The following is a 16,773-nucleotide window of genomic DNA, read 5'->3' on the forward strand; positions in this document are numbered from 1 at the left end:
TCCCTCCCCATCATCTGAAAACACGCAAAAATACGAACACATTTCCTTTATACCCTTGCTGGTATTTATTCAAGGAGACCATTAATGTTTTCATCTTCTCATAATGCCCATTTTGAAGCATTTTTGATAGAGGGATACACATTGTTAAGTGTGTTCCTCTGGGAAATCCTGGGTATCACCTCTGGTAGATGAACACTCCAGCACTTCTTCTGCATTTGCTGGCTTGCTTATTGGTGGTTTTCCCCTACCTGTAGTAAGATATAATTATCTGATTCTTTCTGTCTTTCTCCCTATTGTCTTCATTCAGCTTAAAGTCCAAATTTACCATCAACACTATCTTGCTTATTTGAAAGGACAGAACAGGACTGATAGCTGTGTCCTTATCCCCTCTTCCAAGAAAAAGCCGCAGAATGTATCAGTTACTCAGCCTGCCCTCATCTCAGCAAATGGAAATTCGGGGGAAACTAGCCCAAGGCCAAGAATATGCTAGCCACCCCCCTGTCTTTGTGTAAGAAGAACCCTAGCTGCAACCTGCCCTTGAGTCACTAGCCCACTGCCCTCACTCAACCAAAAGGAATTGGCCAAATCAGTGGTCAGAGTGTGCCCCCAGCCCCCGACCCTAAGCCCTATAAATTCTTTGTTCCCTTGGGACTCTGGGCTCTCTCTTGAATCCAGTAATGGATGCAGTGGGAGCACCAAGTCCGGAGCTTTAACAAAAGACTTTATGCTTTTGCATCGGACCTGGCCTCCTTGTGGTCTGTCTTGGGGGATCTTGAAATCTGGGCCTAACATTTGGGGGCTCGTCCCTGACCCCTGAGACTCACAAGAGGCCCTGATTCGGAGTGTATGAGTGACCGCGGTAAGTGTCTGTGTGTTGTCTGTTGTGTTTTGTGTGTTCTGTCCTGTGTGAGCTCAATTATGAAATCTGTAATGCCAATAACGGACGAGGTGGATGCACTGGGGGCCCATGGATGGGAGGAGTTTGGGGATGCCCAGGTCCTCCATCTGGAGGGGCCGAGAAACCACTCAATCTGAGACAAGTGGTGCATGACCATCTTCTAATCTAATCTGTAGTTTTGCTTCCTCGGATTAGGAAGTTTGTTTTGTTTTGCTTCCATAGAGTTGGAAGTCTGTATTTGTCTGTGTTTGTATTTTTTTTTCTGTTTTCTGTGGACTTACTGGACAGACATTATGAGACAGACTCAAACTACTCCTTTAAGCATTATGGTCATTTTAATGTCAAGGGCTGGGCCAAACCTGCTTGCCAGCCTCAGGTGTGGTTTTCCAGAACTGCTGGGAATTTGGGACCTTGAAGCTTACTGAATTCAAATGATACAATACTTATGTCTTGCATTTCCGATGTTTATTCTTTAAAATGTTACTGATTGAGAAATGCTGAATATTTGCTAAAAGTTTAAGGTTCGGATTGAATTGGGAAAAATTGTGTGCTGTGGTAGCTAAATGCCTTTGCTGAATGAATGTTTGGTGAAAGTATGTGAGTGTGGAGGGAGGGGGCCTGCCCTCTCCTCTCCTTTGTGTGGCTCCACGACTCAGGTCAGGCGGGCAACTGATTAAGGATCTGTGCAAACAGGTCACCACCTCCATTGTCTGTCTATCATCACCGATCATCATGAGGTCGGGACAACGTAAACCTGCTGTTCTTAACTAAAGTTAAAAATAAATTTAAAGGGGTACAATAGAGATTGTGTAATTTAAATGAATGCCGAAACATTGAGAAAGCATGATTAAACAGGTGTTTGTTTGTGTGGGGTAGCCAATTTGCTACCGAGAGGGGGGACTGGAAGCAGTCTTAACTCCTCCAGTAGGTTCTCACCAAAAGGTTGGTTGAGAAATCTGTTCTGGGACATGGGTGCCAGGAGTGCCCCCATCCTCGTCTGGGGAGTTGTGCATTGTTTTGTTTATCTGCTCAGCTAGAGACTGGGCTAGTCTACCGAGAGAGTGTGAATATGAGTGTTCGTCTATTTAGGCTGCTCATTACTAGTCTGTGAGAAGTAGAAGTTACTTTGATTTATTTTGCATTTCTGTTAATTCATCTGGCTGAACTTTGGACTGGACCCACGATGATCCTGTCCTTAGCAGTGCCAAGAGAGAAAGGATGGAGACTTTAAACCCCCCAGCCAAAGGCCCCAACATCTGTGCTTGTCAGGCCCCTATCAGTGGACTTGGGCAGTGTTCCTGTTATATGCCAAAATTCGCAAGACTTTAAAAGTACTTGTTCACAGAAAAGGTGTAAATGTGGATGTTTATTTGATGTTTATTTGTCTACTTAGGTATAAATATTTGTAGATAAATAGAACCCCCGTTAATTATCTTGTGTATTCTGGAGCAGCCTATTCAGTCTTGAAAGAGCCAATGAGACCAGTAACATCTAAGAAGACACCAGTTCTAAGAGCCACCGGACAAACTGCCTTTTTCCTTGTACATCAAAGAGGACTGTGGACCTCAGAAAGAACATGGTGACTCATTCATTTCTAGTTATGCCAGAATGACTGTACCCCTTACTTGGACATGATCTCTTACAGAAATGACAAGCCACCCATAAGCTTGTTCGAGATGCCCTGGCAGTGCCACCTCGGACTCTGTACATCCTTTCCAGCCTGGGGACTCGGTGTGGGTAAAGAAGTTCAGGACCCCAGGACTCACCCCAACTTGGAAAGGACTATACCTGCAGAAAATTGTATAATAGGCTCAGATGATGCCTGCATCTTCATAAACATGGCTTCAGAAAGACAAGGACAATTTTACCTTATATAGAAAGGTCAAAGAGTGGACTTTAGTCACCTCCCTAATATGTTTGTATAGCCCTGCCATATCTCATGTTTAGTAGCGTAGGATTTATCTGCCTGAAGCGGCCATGGTGCCAATATTATGTTTCATTGTATTAATATGTGGTATTAACCTTCAATTCTCTTACAGGTTTAAATGTAGCTGTAGCTGTGGACCGGTGATGGTCTACAGTCCTTGGTAGTTTTTGGGAATAACTGGCAAGTGTCCAGTCTCCCACACTGAGGGACATTGTTATAGCTATGTGTTAGCTGTCCAGGCAGGGGATTATATGGGATGAACCCCAAAAGTAAAGGGTGTCTGGCTGCCAAGAGGGCAGATGCCCAAGTGGACAAAGAAGAATACCCATCAGGTTTTGGTCTCTATTGAGAAACAGCTAACAGTTGGCAGCCTGTGTACTGTCTTGCAGGCCTGCATGACCATGCCCATGTCAGCGGTGGTACAAACCTCGGCAGTAGAGAGCTGGGAAAGGCCTATTTAGAATGGAAGGTCTGAGGCATAGTTATGCATTCTTTTTTTAAATATTTTTTATTGATTAAGATATTACATATGTGTACCCTCTACCCCCCCCCCCCCGCTCATCCCCTCACCCCCCCGTTGTCCGTGTCCATTGGTTAGGCCTATATGCTTGCATATAAGTCCTTTGGTTGATCTTTCCCCCTTGCCCCCACCCTCCCCTACCTTCCCTCCAAGTCCCGACAGTCCAATCAATGCCTCTCCGTCTCTGGATCAGTCCTTGTTCATCAGTTTATGTTGTTCATTATATTCCACAAATGAGTGAGTTCCTGTGGTATTTATCTGCTCTCCAGTTCCATCCATGCTGTGGCAAATGGTAAGAGTTCCTTTTTCTTCTTCCTCTTCTTAAAGAATACCTTTCAGCATTTCATATAATGCTGGTTTGGTGGTGATGAACTCCTTTAGCTTTTTCTTATCTGTGAAGCTCTTTATCTGACCTTCCATTCTGAATGATAGCTTTGCTGGATAAAGTAATCTTGGTTGCAGGTTCTTGCTATTCATCTCTTTGAATATTTCTTGCCACTCTCTTCTGGCCTGCATGGTTTCTGTTGAGAAATCAGCTGACAGTCGAATGGGTACTCCCTTGTAGGTAACTGACTGTCTTTCTCTTGCTGCTTTTAAGATTCTCTCTTTATCTTTTGCTCTTGGCATTTTAATTATGATGTGTCTTGGTGTGGTCCTCTTTGGATTCCTTTTGTTTGGGGTTCTCTGCGCTTCCTGGACTTGTAAGTCCATTTCTTTCACCAGGTAGGGGAAGTTTTCTGTCATTATTTCTTCAAAAAGGTTTTCAATATCTTGCCCTCTCTCTCCTTCTGGTACCCCTATAATTCTGATGTTGGTATGCTTGAAGTTGTCCCAGAGGCTCCTTACAGTATCTTCATATTTTTTGAATCTCTTTTCTTTTTTCTTTTTCAGTTGGGTATTTTTTTGTTTCTTTGTATTTCAAATCTTTGACTTGATTCTTGGGATCCTCTTGTCTGCTGTTGGATCTCTGTAAATTATTCTTTATTTCAGTCAGTGTATGCTTAATTTCTAGTTGGTCCTTTTTCATGTCCTCCATGGTCTCACTATACTCCTTGACGGATTCATTAAATTTATCGGCGGTTTCCATAAAATTATTGAAAAACCTTATAAACGTGGCCTTGAACTCTATATCCAGTCGTTTGCTTTCCTCCGTTTCTGCCATTTGTGACCTTTTTCTTTGTCTCCTCATTTTGGCTGCTTCCCTGTGTTGATAGAGTGGCCCTGCGCGCCAGGTGTCCTGTAGGGCCCAGTGGCTCAGCCTCCCCAGTTACCTGGGGTAGACACTCTTGGTGCACTCTTGGTGCCTTGGTTGTTGTAGGATCACTGGGAGGAATTGACCTCCAGGCCAATTGCCTGTGGGAATCAGCTGTGTCTGAAGTGGGAGAATGGTCCCCCTCTGACCACTGGGTGCAGTGGCTCCTGGATCTAAGGAGGTGCTAATTCAGCCCCTGCCTGAGGCCACACAGCAGGAGCCATGAAGAGGCTCAGCTGTGAAGCAATGCAAGCTGCTGCGGGGCCTTGGGCCTTCTCTTGGAAGTTCCGGGTCTTCCTGGCTGGGCTGTAGTTAGGTACATTCACATGCAAAAGCCTCTGCCACAGCCTGGGTGGGGCGGGGAATCAGGGAGTCAAAGGGCAGTGAAAGCAGCTATGGTGATTCTCCGCGCCAGGAGCCGTGCGTCTCAGTGTCCCGGTAACGGCTGCAAGCACCTCTGAGGGAAAGCCGCCCTCAAGTTCGCCCGCTACCGCCTGACAGACCAGCCTCTCCCCGTATGAGCCCTGGGTCCCCAGAGACCCGCTGGAACCAGAGTTCAGAGCAGTCGGGAGCTTGTGATTCAAAAAGACAGCCACGTCCTCAGGCGCCACCCCTTTTCCGCGCGCGGGAGCCGCCGCCATACCTCTGCACTTCACCACCGCACCTCTGCACCTCACCTCCGCAGCTCCCCTGGCTCTCAGCGTGCCCCTCTTTTCTTCTAGTTGTAGAAATTACACTCAGCCAGCCTTCCTGTTGTTCTGGACGATGTTTGCTCTGACACTTGCGGTATTCTTCAATTGTTGTGTGAGGCGACAATTTCCCGGTGTTTATCTATGCCGCCATTTTAGTTTCTCCTAGTTATGCATTCTTAAAGGACTGACAAGAAAAATCAGAAGATCTGGGAGCAGATCAGTATGTTTATCTCATTATATAATTCATCTGAAATCTGGCAATGCTTAATAAGTCATGGCAATACATTTCTTGGCATGAAATCAATAAGACCGGTTTGCAGTAGTGATTTTATTAACCGGGAACTTTGGAGTATCATGTTTTAAAGAAACCTGTCTGAGCTCTGAAGACTTGAAACCAATAAGAGTGCCACGGAGAAAGCCTGGTATCCTGCTTGGGAGCCCTGAAGGTGGCTGGTGCTGGAGTTTCAGGCCCATGCCCTACCATCACAGGCGGTTTGTAAGAGTAGAAGGGGAGCAATTAGGACCCCTCTGCATCCCTGTGGAACCCCCACACACTCTGGACCGCAATGAGTAGGAGGGCTACTGAGACGGGCCTTAAAGCCTAGAGCATGGGCTCAGGTGGGGTTGCTACAGGTGAGGGATTCACCTAACGCAGCAGATACTGCAGGCAGGCCTGATGGCAGCTGGATGGTTTGGCTTCCTGGCCCTATGGGGCACATTAAGATTCAATCATGAAATTCCAGCAAAGGTAGACTGTTACCATTCTTGTTGTGTTTATGCAAACATCAGGCCAAATTGAATACAGTAGATGAATTAATCTTGATTTTGCTTTTTGATAGCCATACAGGAATTTTTAAGAAGAAAAACTTTATTTCGATGGAGGTTATTAAAACTGAAATGTTTTCTTTCCCTTCCACCGGACCATTTGTTATAGTTAGTCTCTGCCGGGTCATAAGCACAGATCATTCTGTGCCCAGGACAGCAGGGGGCCTGACTGGAAGGTGACCTCTGACTAGACACACTCGCTGAAGTTCACCCTCAAGAAGACAGCGGACGTCAGCAGACCCCATGTAATACTCCTGCTGCTGTTCACTTACGGTCCTTGCATTATTAACAGACAAGTCCAATTTGTCCAGAAGTGTATAAAAGTAGTTCAGTTGATAGTTCAGTCCATCTCATATTTGAGCCGGAAGTTCTAAGAGAAGGGGGGATTCTTTCTGTCTTTCTGCCTCTTGTCTTCAGCTTAAAGTCCAAATTTACCATCGCCACTATCTTGGTTATGTGAAAGGACACAACAGGACTGATAGCTGTGTCCTTATACGCTCTTCCAGAAAAAGCCACAGAATGTATCAGTTACTCAGCCTGCCCTTATCTAAGCCAATGGGAAAGCAGGGGATACTAGCCGAAGGCCAAGAGTATGCTAGCCACCCCCCAGTCTTTGTGTAACCAGACCCTAGCTGCACCTTGCCCTTGAGTCTCTAGCCCCCGGAACTCACTCAACCAAAACGAATCGGCCAAATTAGTGGTCAGAGTGTGCCCCCACCCCCCGACACAAAGCCCTATAAATTCTTTGTTCCCTTGGGAATCAGGGCTCTCTCTTGCATCCAGTAATGGAGGCAGGAGGGGGACTAAGTCCTGGGCTTGAATAAAAGACTCTATGCTTTTGCATCAGACTCAGCTCCCTAGTGGTTTGTCTTGGGAGAATCTTGAAATCTTGGCATAGCATATGTAGTTTGGAAATAAGTTAAACACAGAAAGACATTGGTTTTGAGGAAGAAATTGGAAAATGATTTGGAAATATGCTTGTAATTGAATGACAATGGATTGAATAAGGAAGTGTGTGTGGCCAAAACGCACAAGGCCAGAATCTTGGGTGAGGAATTACTGGGGAAGGGGCAACATTTGAATAAGGTATTCTGACATTATCCACTTCTTCGTCATCCAGTTGTTTAACTGACTTCTAATTCACTTTAGGACTTTCAGTTTCTTCACCCATCCTTGTGTTTGGAGTCTTATTCCTTGTCTAACCTAGTCTACAATATCTTCTTAGTTAGTTTGGCTATCTTGAGGCAAGAGACACAACTCAAAGTGTCCTGGCCTATATGTATACTCTCTAGGTCAATGAGGAACCACTCACTACAGCTCTGGTTGCCCAAATTAAGTGGTTGCCATGGTGTGGCTTGATATCACAAAGTCTCAGCTTGACAATCCAGGAGGGTAGGGGGTGTAAGAGGATGCAGAAGTCTCAGATGCTCTGGTTATAGAAAAGAGACCTTCCTCTTACCACTTAAAATTTTTCCCAAACTGATCTCTCTCTCTCTCTCTCTCTCTCTCTCTCTCTCTCTCTCTCTCTCTTTCTCTCTCTTATTGCCTCTAGTTCCACTAACGTCCAGCATATGGCAGGGAGGTGGTGTTTCCTCAAAGCGACTTCTCAAACTCCAAAATCATTTCAGTGGTCCATTCCAGTATGTACAGATATTACCATTTCTTATTTTGAGTGTTGTTTTTATAGATGTTTTATTTTAGAATAGTTCCATATTACAGGAAAACTGTGAAGTTAATACTCATGTACACCATACCCAATTTCCCTTTTTAATACTATCTTACTTGGGTATGGGAAAAATGTAACATGAAGTGAATCATCAGTGAAACAGTTAGAGTGAAACCTCACTTCTCTAGTATCACTAATATCCACCAATGCTATTCTAGACCAAGTTGTTAAAGGAAAACTGTACCAGTTGTCGCATAAAAATTCACAACTTGAGCTGACAATCCTGTCAATAGTTTAACAATATTCCATAGTCTAGCATGTAAAAAGGAAATCAAATTCATTATGATACTGTAGAGTAAGACTCCCTCCACATTCTGTGTGGAATAGAGTTCGGTATCTGAAAGAGGAGCCGCACAACAAATTAGAGAAAAAGACACGAGATAATTTTGCAATATTGGGGGACCAGGCGGCAAGTCCCGAAGCACTTCCTCCATGTTCAGGCCTCACCAAGCTTTTATTGATCTGGGATGCACCCATAGCATAGCCCTTAGGCAGGTGACCCCCTAGTAACAAGCACCACTTCCAGCCTAATTTAAAATGCAGTAGTGAGGAGCTTTTGTTATTTTAAATTACATATTATAATTTCACTGCTGAATTTTAAAAATATTAAACAAAATAACTTGTTTTTCCCTTTCTCAGAGGCAAAACTTAAAATATATTCATTAATTTTTATTTGATAAAGCTTTCCATGTGATTTCAAGTGTATTAAATTTAGCTAAATTAAAAAATCCTTTAAAATGAGAGAATAAACTTTTGAAAACATTTCAGGGCCCGGGAAATTTCTCTAAGAGATATCAGTTAAATTTAAACTGGTTTTAAAATTTGGCTAGGGTCACAGAGATTGGATTACTGTTATCAGTCCCTTTTAATGCTTTGACATAAGCTATTTAACTTTTGTTTAGGGAGGGAACATATAATCTTTAATTGTCCTTAGTTTAAGGAAAGCAGGGTTTTCTAGATTTAAGAGATTAGAAACACTTTCTGCCCCATCCGCATTTCTGTAGTGAAATTCTGCCTTAAAGCTCAACCCCTGAAATTCCATCCTGCCTCAGTGAGAAGACATTCCTTTTGTGATTGGCTAAATCAGAGGGCGGGGACTATGCTGTTTCAAGATGGCGGCCCCCAGGGGCGGGGTAAGCCATGCGGCCAACATGGTGGCTGCCAAGTCCCACAGCTAAACATTGTGGCTGTCTACACTGTTCTCTGAGAGAAAAGATGATTTCCTTATTCTCAGAATAAACAATGGAAGAGCAAACCAAAATCCCTAAAAGATGGATGGCCAAAATTATATTGTAGACAAACAGAAATCTCATTAGCTGTTTATACCCTTTATAATTATCTTAAAGAATATTAATCAAATTTAAACTGGTTTTTGTATTAAAAATTTCAGTTGAGATCTTAAAAATTAATCCTCTTTTTTTAAAATCAGACCAAGAAGTAATATATTTTGAATTCCTAATCATTTAAGAGAAAACACATTTAATTCAAAAACAAGTTATACATGAGATATTTAATTAAGTTCTTCTGATTCAATTTGCACCGTAAACTTTCAGAGCTTTAAATCTTAGGTAGCAAATTAAATACTTGGCATTTTTCAAATCAATACTTTTGCATTTAAGGATACATTAACTTCTATCTTCTAGACTTCATACTAGGCATACTCAGATCAACATTTCAGTATTGTAAATCTCAATACTTTTAGATGTTTTAAACCTAAAAGTTTTAAGTTTCCAGCCAATTAGCCTGGCATAGCTGCTAAATTTCAGAATGGTCACAATTTTCCTGCTGGGGAAGTCAAGAAGCAAAACCATAGCTATTCACAGGTAAACTTGACTAGCAACTTCCTGGTGGTACTTGCCTCAGGGCAGGAAATTTCAAAAGAGCTACTTTAAATCACCTTGGGAAACCAGCCTGCATTTCTTTCTCAGGTTCATGTTCGCCATATTTAAGGCCAAAACAGTCTCGGGTTTTTATTCTGTACACAGCAAAAGGTCAAGTTCAGCTCAAAACTATGCACACTCGTTTTTAAACTGGCCTTTCCCCTTTACATGTGCACAGAAATCCTGGATGCATTTATGAATTTGTAAAAGCTTTTCAATTACAAGAAGGACTTTAATTTTAGAATACTTGGGGAGGTGGCGTCCATATTGGATGGCCATGTGCTCCTTCTTCCCTTCCCCCACATCCTGCTTTGGAGGAAGTTTCAGCAAATGACTCAGATGGCGTATTTTTCCCAAAGTCATGCTTAATAGAAAAAGACATCTTAAATTTTTTCCTATTTCGCTTTCTAAAGCAATGGTTAGCACCCAAGGTTATCTTAGCCAATTTTAGGTGTTCCAAACATGTTCTCCGGTAATTTTGAAATAAAATATTGAGTAATATCATTGTGGGAGAGCTTATAACTCTGCCTTTTCCTGCCACCATTGAATCTCTCACACCAGAGGCGGATTCAGCAGCAAGGTTTCATTTCTTATTACAGATTTTAGATTCCAAACATAAATTCAGATATTAATTTGAAAAAGAAACCACACTGAGGTGACCATGGCACTCTTTTTTCAGCCTGATTTAAGAGTACCTTTTAATATTCCAATTTCTTTTTAATTTGGCCCTTTTGCACAGGTGATTCTATTAACAGAGAATCAAACATTTCAGGATTAGGGCATGGATGTGGAGGGAGCCATGAAGGCCATTCCTCGCATTTTTTCTTTTCTTTCTGCTCCTCTTAAGGAGCGGAGGGTGCAAGTTGGAGGAGATCCATCCTCCTTGACCTCTCCTAAAACCTCTAGGAAATGAAATGCCGTGTTTTGGCAACTTTAAGATCTAATGTACCTTTTTCAAGAAACCAAGGGTTATGTTCTATAATAACATGGAAAAACTATAAGATATTACCTTCTAAAATTTTAACTCATTAAGCATGCAAATCAAAAGTCTATAAGAAAGTTTCTTACTTTTTTTTTTTAAAAAAAGCCAAATATACCTTTTTAAAACCAAATCTACTTTTTTAAAGCCAAATCCTGCCCCGTTTGTTAGCCTGGTTAAGAAAACGTTCCGAGTGTACTTACCGACCCAGGCTTCTGGAGATGAACCTGGGCATTGGGTGCAGTAGAATTCCCCTCACTTTTTTTTCAGTGAGTTTTCCACACCTTTTGGGTGAAAACTTCCATTTCTCACTCCAGCGAGGCCTGCACTTCCAGATTACCCGTCTGGCGCCAGATGTCGAGTAAGATTCCCTCCACATTCTGCATGGAGTAGGGTTCGGTATCTGAAAGAGGAGCCACACAACAAATGAGAGAAAAAGACACGAGATAATTTTGCAATATTGGGGGACCAGGCGGCAAGTCCTGAAGTACTTCCTGCGTGTTCAGGCCTCACCAAGCTTATATTGATCTGGGATGGACCCATAGCATAGCCCTTAGGCAGGTGACCCCCTAGTAACAAGCAGACTAGCCCATCAGCAAGGATTTATATAATAATAAATGGGGGAGCAGTTTCAGCTACCACTGTATGGACAAACAGAGGTGGCCCCTACCTCCGAACTTTGCTAAGGCTTCAAAGGTACCCAGGCTTCAGGGGGTTCTCTGTCTATGCTTATGAGGTAGTGAAGGCAATAAACTCACTACAGCTCTGGTTGACAAATTAAGCGGTTGCCATGGTGTGGCTTGATATCACAAAGCATCAGCTTGACCATCCAGGAGGAGCAGGGATGGAAGAGGATGCAGAAGACTCAGATGCTCTGGTTATAGAAAAGAGACCTTCCTCTTACCACTTACAATTTTTCCCAAACTGATCTCTCTCTCTCTCTCTCTCTCTCTCTCTCTCTCTCTCTCTCTCTCTCTTCCTCTAGTTCCACTAAAGTCCAGCATATGGCAGGGAGGTGGTGTTTCCTTGAAGCGACTTCTCAAACTCCACCGTCATTTCAGTGGTCCATTCCACTATGTTCAGATATGACCATTTCCTATTATTTTGGGTGTTGTTTTAATAGATGTTTTATTTTAGAATAGTTCCATATTACAGAAAAACTGTGAAGTTAATACGCATGTACACCATACCCAATTTCCCTTATTAATAATATCTTACTTGGGTATAGGAAAAATGTAACATGAAGTGAATCATCAGTGAAAAAGTTAGAGAGAAACCTCACTTCTCTAGTAATACTAATATCCAGCAATGCTGTTCTAGACCAAGTTGTTAAAGGAAAAACTGTACCAGTTGTGGCATAAAACTTCACATCTTGAGCTGACAATCCTGTCAATATTTAACAATACTCAATAGTCTAGCATGTAAAAAGGAAATCAAATTCATTACGATACACTGCCAGCACTAACACAACACCCTGTTCCTCATGACTGCGGACACCACCATCCATCCCACGCTCCCAATCCAAACCTAAATTTTACATGAGGTTCTTTCCTTCCTTTCCAGTATGAGAAAGTGTTGAGGAAAAAATCCCCCTTCAGTGTTCTCCTTGACCCTATTCTAGGTGTCTGGCTCAGTATGGAATGGCTTGTCTGGTGCCCCAATTGAAGAATTCTACATTACTCCATTCTCACATGCCTGCCCCTCCTTAGATCCCTCCCCATCATCTGTAAACACGGAAAAATACAAACACATTTCCTTTATATGCTTGCTGGTATTTAGTAAAGGTGACCAATAATGTTTTCATCTTCGCATAATGCCCATTTTTTAAGCATTTTTAATACAGGGATACACATTATTAATTGTGTTCCTCTGGGAGACCCTGGGTATCACCGCTGGTAGATGAACAGTCCAGCACTTCTTCTTCTACATTCGTTTGCTTGCTTACTGGAGGTTTTACCCTTCCTGTAGTAAAGTACAATTATCTGATTCTTTCTGTCTTTCTCCCTCTTGTCTTCATTCAGCTTAAAGTCCAAATTTACCATCCCCACTATCTTGGTTATGAAGTTTGGAAAAAAGTTAAACACAGCAAGACATTGCTTTTGGGAAAGAAATTGGAAAATGATTTGGAAAGGGCTTTTAATTGAATGACAATGGATTGAATGAGGAAGTGTCTGTGGCCAAAAAGCACAAAGCCAGAAGCTTTGGTGCAGAATTACTGGGGAAGGGGCAGCATTTGAATATGTTATGCTGACCTTATCCACTTCTTCGTCATCCAGTTGAGAAACTGACTTCTAATTCACTTTAGGAACTTGCAGTTTCTTCATCCATTATTTTGTTTCGAGTCTTATTCCTTATCTCCACTAGTCTACAATATCTTCTTAGTATTTTTGGCTATCTTGAGGCAACAGACAGTACTCAAATGGTCCAGTTCTCTTTATATACTCTCTAGGTCAATTTGGACCCACTCACTTCAGCTCTGGTTGGCCAAAATCAGTGGTTCCCATCTTGTGGCTAGACATCAAATACCCTCAGCTTGATCATTAAGGAGAGGCCGGGGTGGCAGAAGATGCAGAAGTCTCAAACGCTATGGTTATAGAAAAGAACTTTCCTCTTACCTCCTGCAATTATTCCCAAACTGACCTCTCTCTCCCTCTCTCTCTCTCACTCTTATTTCCACTATTTCCATTATAGTCCAGCATATGGCAGGGAGGGGGTGTTTCCTCTAAGCCACTTCCCATACTCACTAGTCATTTTAGTGGTCCATTCCTACTATTTTGAGTGTTGGATAATTTATTGGATAATTTATTTTTCATGGATAATTTATTTTTGAACAGTTCCAGATTAATAGAAAAATTGTGAAGATAATACCCATGTACACCATACCCATTTTCCCTTATTACTAATATCTTACTTGGCTATGGGGCAAATGTACCATGAAGTGCATCATCAGTGAAACAGAGTGAAACCTCACTTCTCTAGTATCACTAATATCCAGCAACGCTGTTCTAGACCAAGTTGATAAATGAAAAACTGTACCAGTTGTGGCATGAAACTTCACATCTTGAGCTGACAATCCTGTCAATATTTAACAATATTCAATAGTCTACCTTGTAAAAAGGAAATCAAATTCATTATGATACTGTCGAGTAAGACTCCCTCCACGTTCTGCGTGGAGTAGGGTTCGGTATCTGAAAGAGGAGCTTCACAACAAATGAGAGAAAAGGACACTAGATAATTTTGCAATATTGGGGGACCAGGCGGCAAGTCCCGAAGGACTTCCTCCGTGTTCAGGCTTCACCAAGCTTTTATTGACCTGGGATGCACCCATAGCATAGCCCTTAGGCAGGTGACCCCCTAGTAACAAGCAGACTAGCCCATCAGGAAGGATTTACATAATAATAAATGGGGGAGCAGTTTCAGCTTCCACTGTCTGGACAAACAGAGGTGGAGCCTATCTCTGAACTTTGCTAGGGCTTCAAAGGCACCCAGGCTTCGGGGGATCCTCTGTCTACACTTATGAGACAGTGAAGGCAATAAACTCACTTCAGCTCTGGTTGCCCAAATCAGTGGTCGCCATGGTGTGGCTTGACATCACAAAGCATCAGCTTGACCATCCAGGAGGGTCAGGGGTAGAAGAGGATGCAGAAGTCTCAGATGCTCTGGTTATAGAAAAGAGACCTTCCTCTTACCTCCTAAAAATTTTCCAAAGCTGATCTGCTGATCTCTCTCTCTCTCTCTCTCTCTCTCTCTCTCTCTCTCTCTCTCTCATTTCCTCTAGTTCCACTAAAGTCCAACATTCCAGCATATGGCAGGGAGGTGGTGTTTCCTCAAAGTGACTTCTCAAACTCCACCATCATTTCAGTGGTCCATTCCACTATGTTCAGGTATGACCATTTCCTATTATTTTGAGTGTTGTTTTAATAGATGTTTTATTTAAGAATAGTTCCATATTACAGAAAAACTGTGAAGTTAATACGCATGTCCACCATACCCAATTTCCCTTATTAATAATATCTTACTTGGGTATGTGGCAAATGTAACATGAAGTGAATCATCAGTGTAACCGTTAGAGTGAAACCTCACTTCTCTAAGGCTCCAATATCCAGCATTTCTGTTCCACACCAAGTTGTTAAAGGAAAAACTGGACCAGTTGTTGCATAAAACTTCACATCTGGAGCTGAATATCCTTTCAATAGTTTTACAATATTCAATAGTCTACCATGTAAAAAGGAAATCAATTTCATTATTATATACTGCCAGCACTAACACAACACCATGTTCCTCTTGACTGTGATCACGATCATCCATCACACCCCCCAATAAAAACCTAAATTTTACATGAGGTTCTTTCCTTCCTTGCCAGTATGAGAAAGTGTTGAGGAAATAATCCCATTTCAGTCTTCTCCTTGTCCCTATTCTAGGTGTCTGGCTCAGTATGAACTGGCTTGTCTGGTGGCCCAATTGAAGTATTCTATATTACTCCCTTCTCACATGCCTGCCCCTCCTTAAATCCCTCCCCATCATCTGTAAACACGGAAAAATACAAACGCATTTCCTTTATATGCTTGCTGGTATTTATTCAAGGTGAATATTAATGTTTTCATCTTCGCATATTGCCCATTTTTGAAGCATTTTCAATACAGGGTACACATTATTAATTGTGTTCCTCTGGGAGACCCTGGGTATCACCGCTGGTAGATGAACACTCCAACACTACTTCTTCTGCATTTGTTGGCTTGCTTACTGTAGGTTTTCCCGTTCCTGTAGTAAAATACAATTATCTGATTCTTTCTGTCTTTCTCCCTCTTGTCTTCATTCAGCTTATAGTCTAAATTTACCATCGCCACTATCTTGGTTATGTAGTTTAGATCAAGTTAATCACAGAAAGACATTGGTTTGGGGGAAGATATTGGAAAATTATTAGGAAATGAGATAGTAATTGAATGATAATGGATTGAATGAGGAATTGTCTGTGGCCAAAAAGCACAAGGCTAGAATCTTGGGTGAGGAATTACTGGGGAAGGGGCAGCATTTGAATAAGGTCTAATGACGTTATACACTTCTTGGTCATCCAGTTGAGAAACTGATTTCTAATTCACCTTAGGACTTGCAATTTGTTCATCCATCCTTGTGTTTTGAGTCTTATTCCTTATCTCCACTAGTCTACAATATCTTCTTAGTAAGTTTGGTTATCTTGAGGAAACAGACACTACTCAAAGGGTCCTGGCCTCTATATATACTCTCTAGGAGTGTACCTCAATGAGGAGCCACTCACGTCAGCTCTGGTTTCCCAAAATCAGTGGTTGCCATGGTGTGGCTTGACAGCACAAAGCCTCAGCTTGACCATCCCGGAGGGACGGGGGTGGGAGAGGATGCAGAAGTCTCAGACGCTGTTGTTATAGAAAAGAGACCTTCCTCTTACCTCCTAAAAATTTTCCAAAGATGATCTGCTGATCTCTCTCTCTCTCTCTCTCTCTCTCTCTCTCTCTCTCTCTCTCTTCCTCTAGTTCCACTATAGTCCAGCATATGGTAGGGAGTTGGTGTTTCCTCTAAGCCACTTCCCAAACTCCACCGTCATTTCAGTGGTCCATTCCACTATGTTCACATATTACCATTTCCTATTGTTTTGAATGTTGTTTTAATGGGTTTTGTTGTAGAATAGTTCCAGATTTACCGAAAAATTGTGAAGATAATAACCATGTACACCATGCCCAATTTCCCTTATTACTAATATCTTACTCATGTATGGGGCAAATGTAACATGAAGTGAATCGTCAGTGAAACCTCACTTCTCTAGTATTTCCAGTATCCATCAATGCTGTTCTAGAGCAAGTTGTTAAAGAAAAAAACTGGACCTTCCCCATCATTTCAGTGGTAAATTCCACTATGTTGAGATATGAACATTTCCTAGGATTTTGACTGTTTTTTTTAAGGGATGTTTTATTTTAGAATAGTTCGAGATTTACAGAAAAATCGTGAAGATAAAAACTATGTACACCATACCCAATTTCACTTATTACTAATATCTTACATATACATGGGCAAATATAACATGAAATGAACAATCAGTGAAA

Source organism: Myotis daubentonii, chromosome X (genome assembly GCF_963259705.1).
Source record: "Myotis daubentonii chromosome X, mMyoDau2.1, whole genome shotgun sequence".
Lineage (NCBI taxonomy): Eukaryota > Metazoa > Chordata > Mammalia > Chiroptera > Vespertilionidae > Myotis > Myotis daubentonii.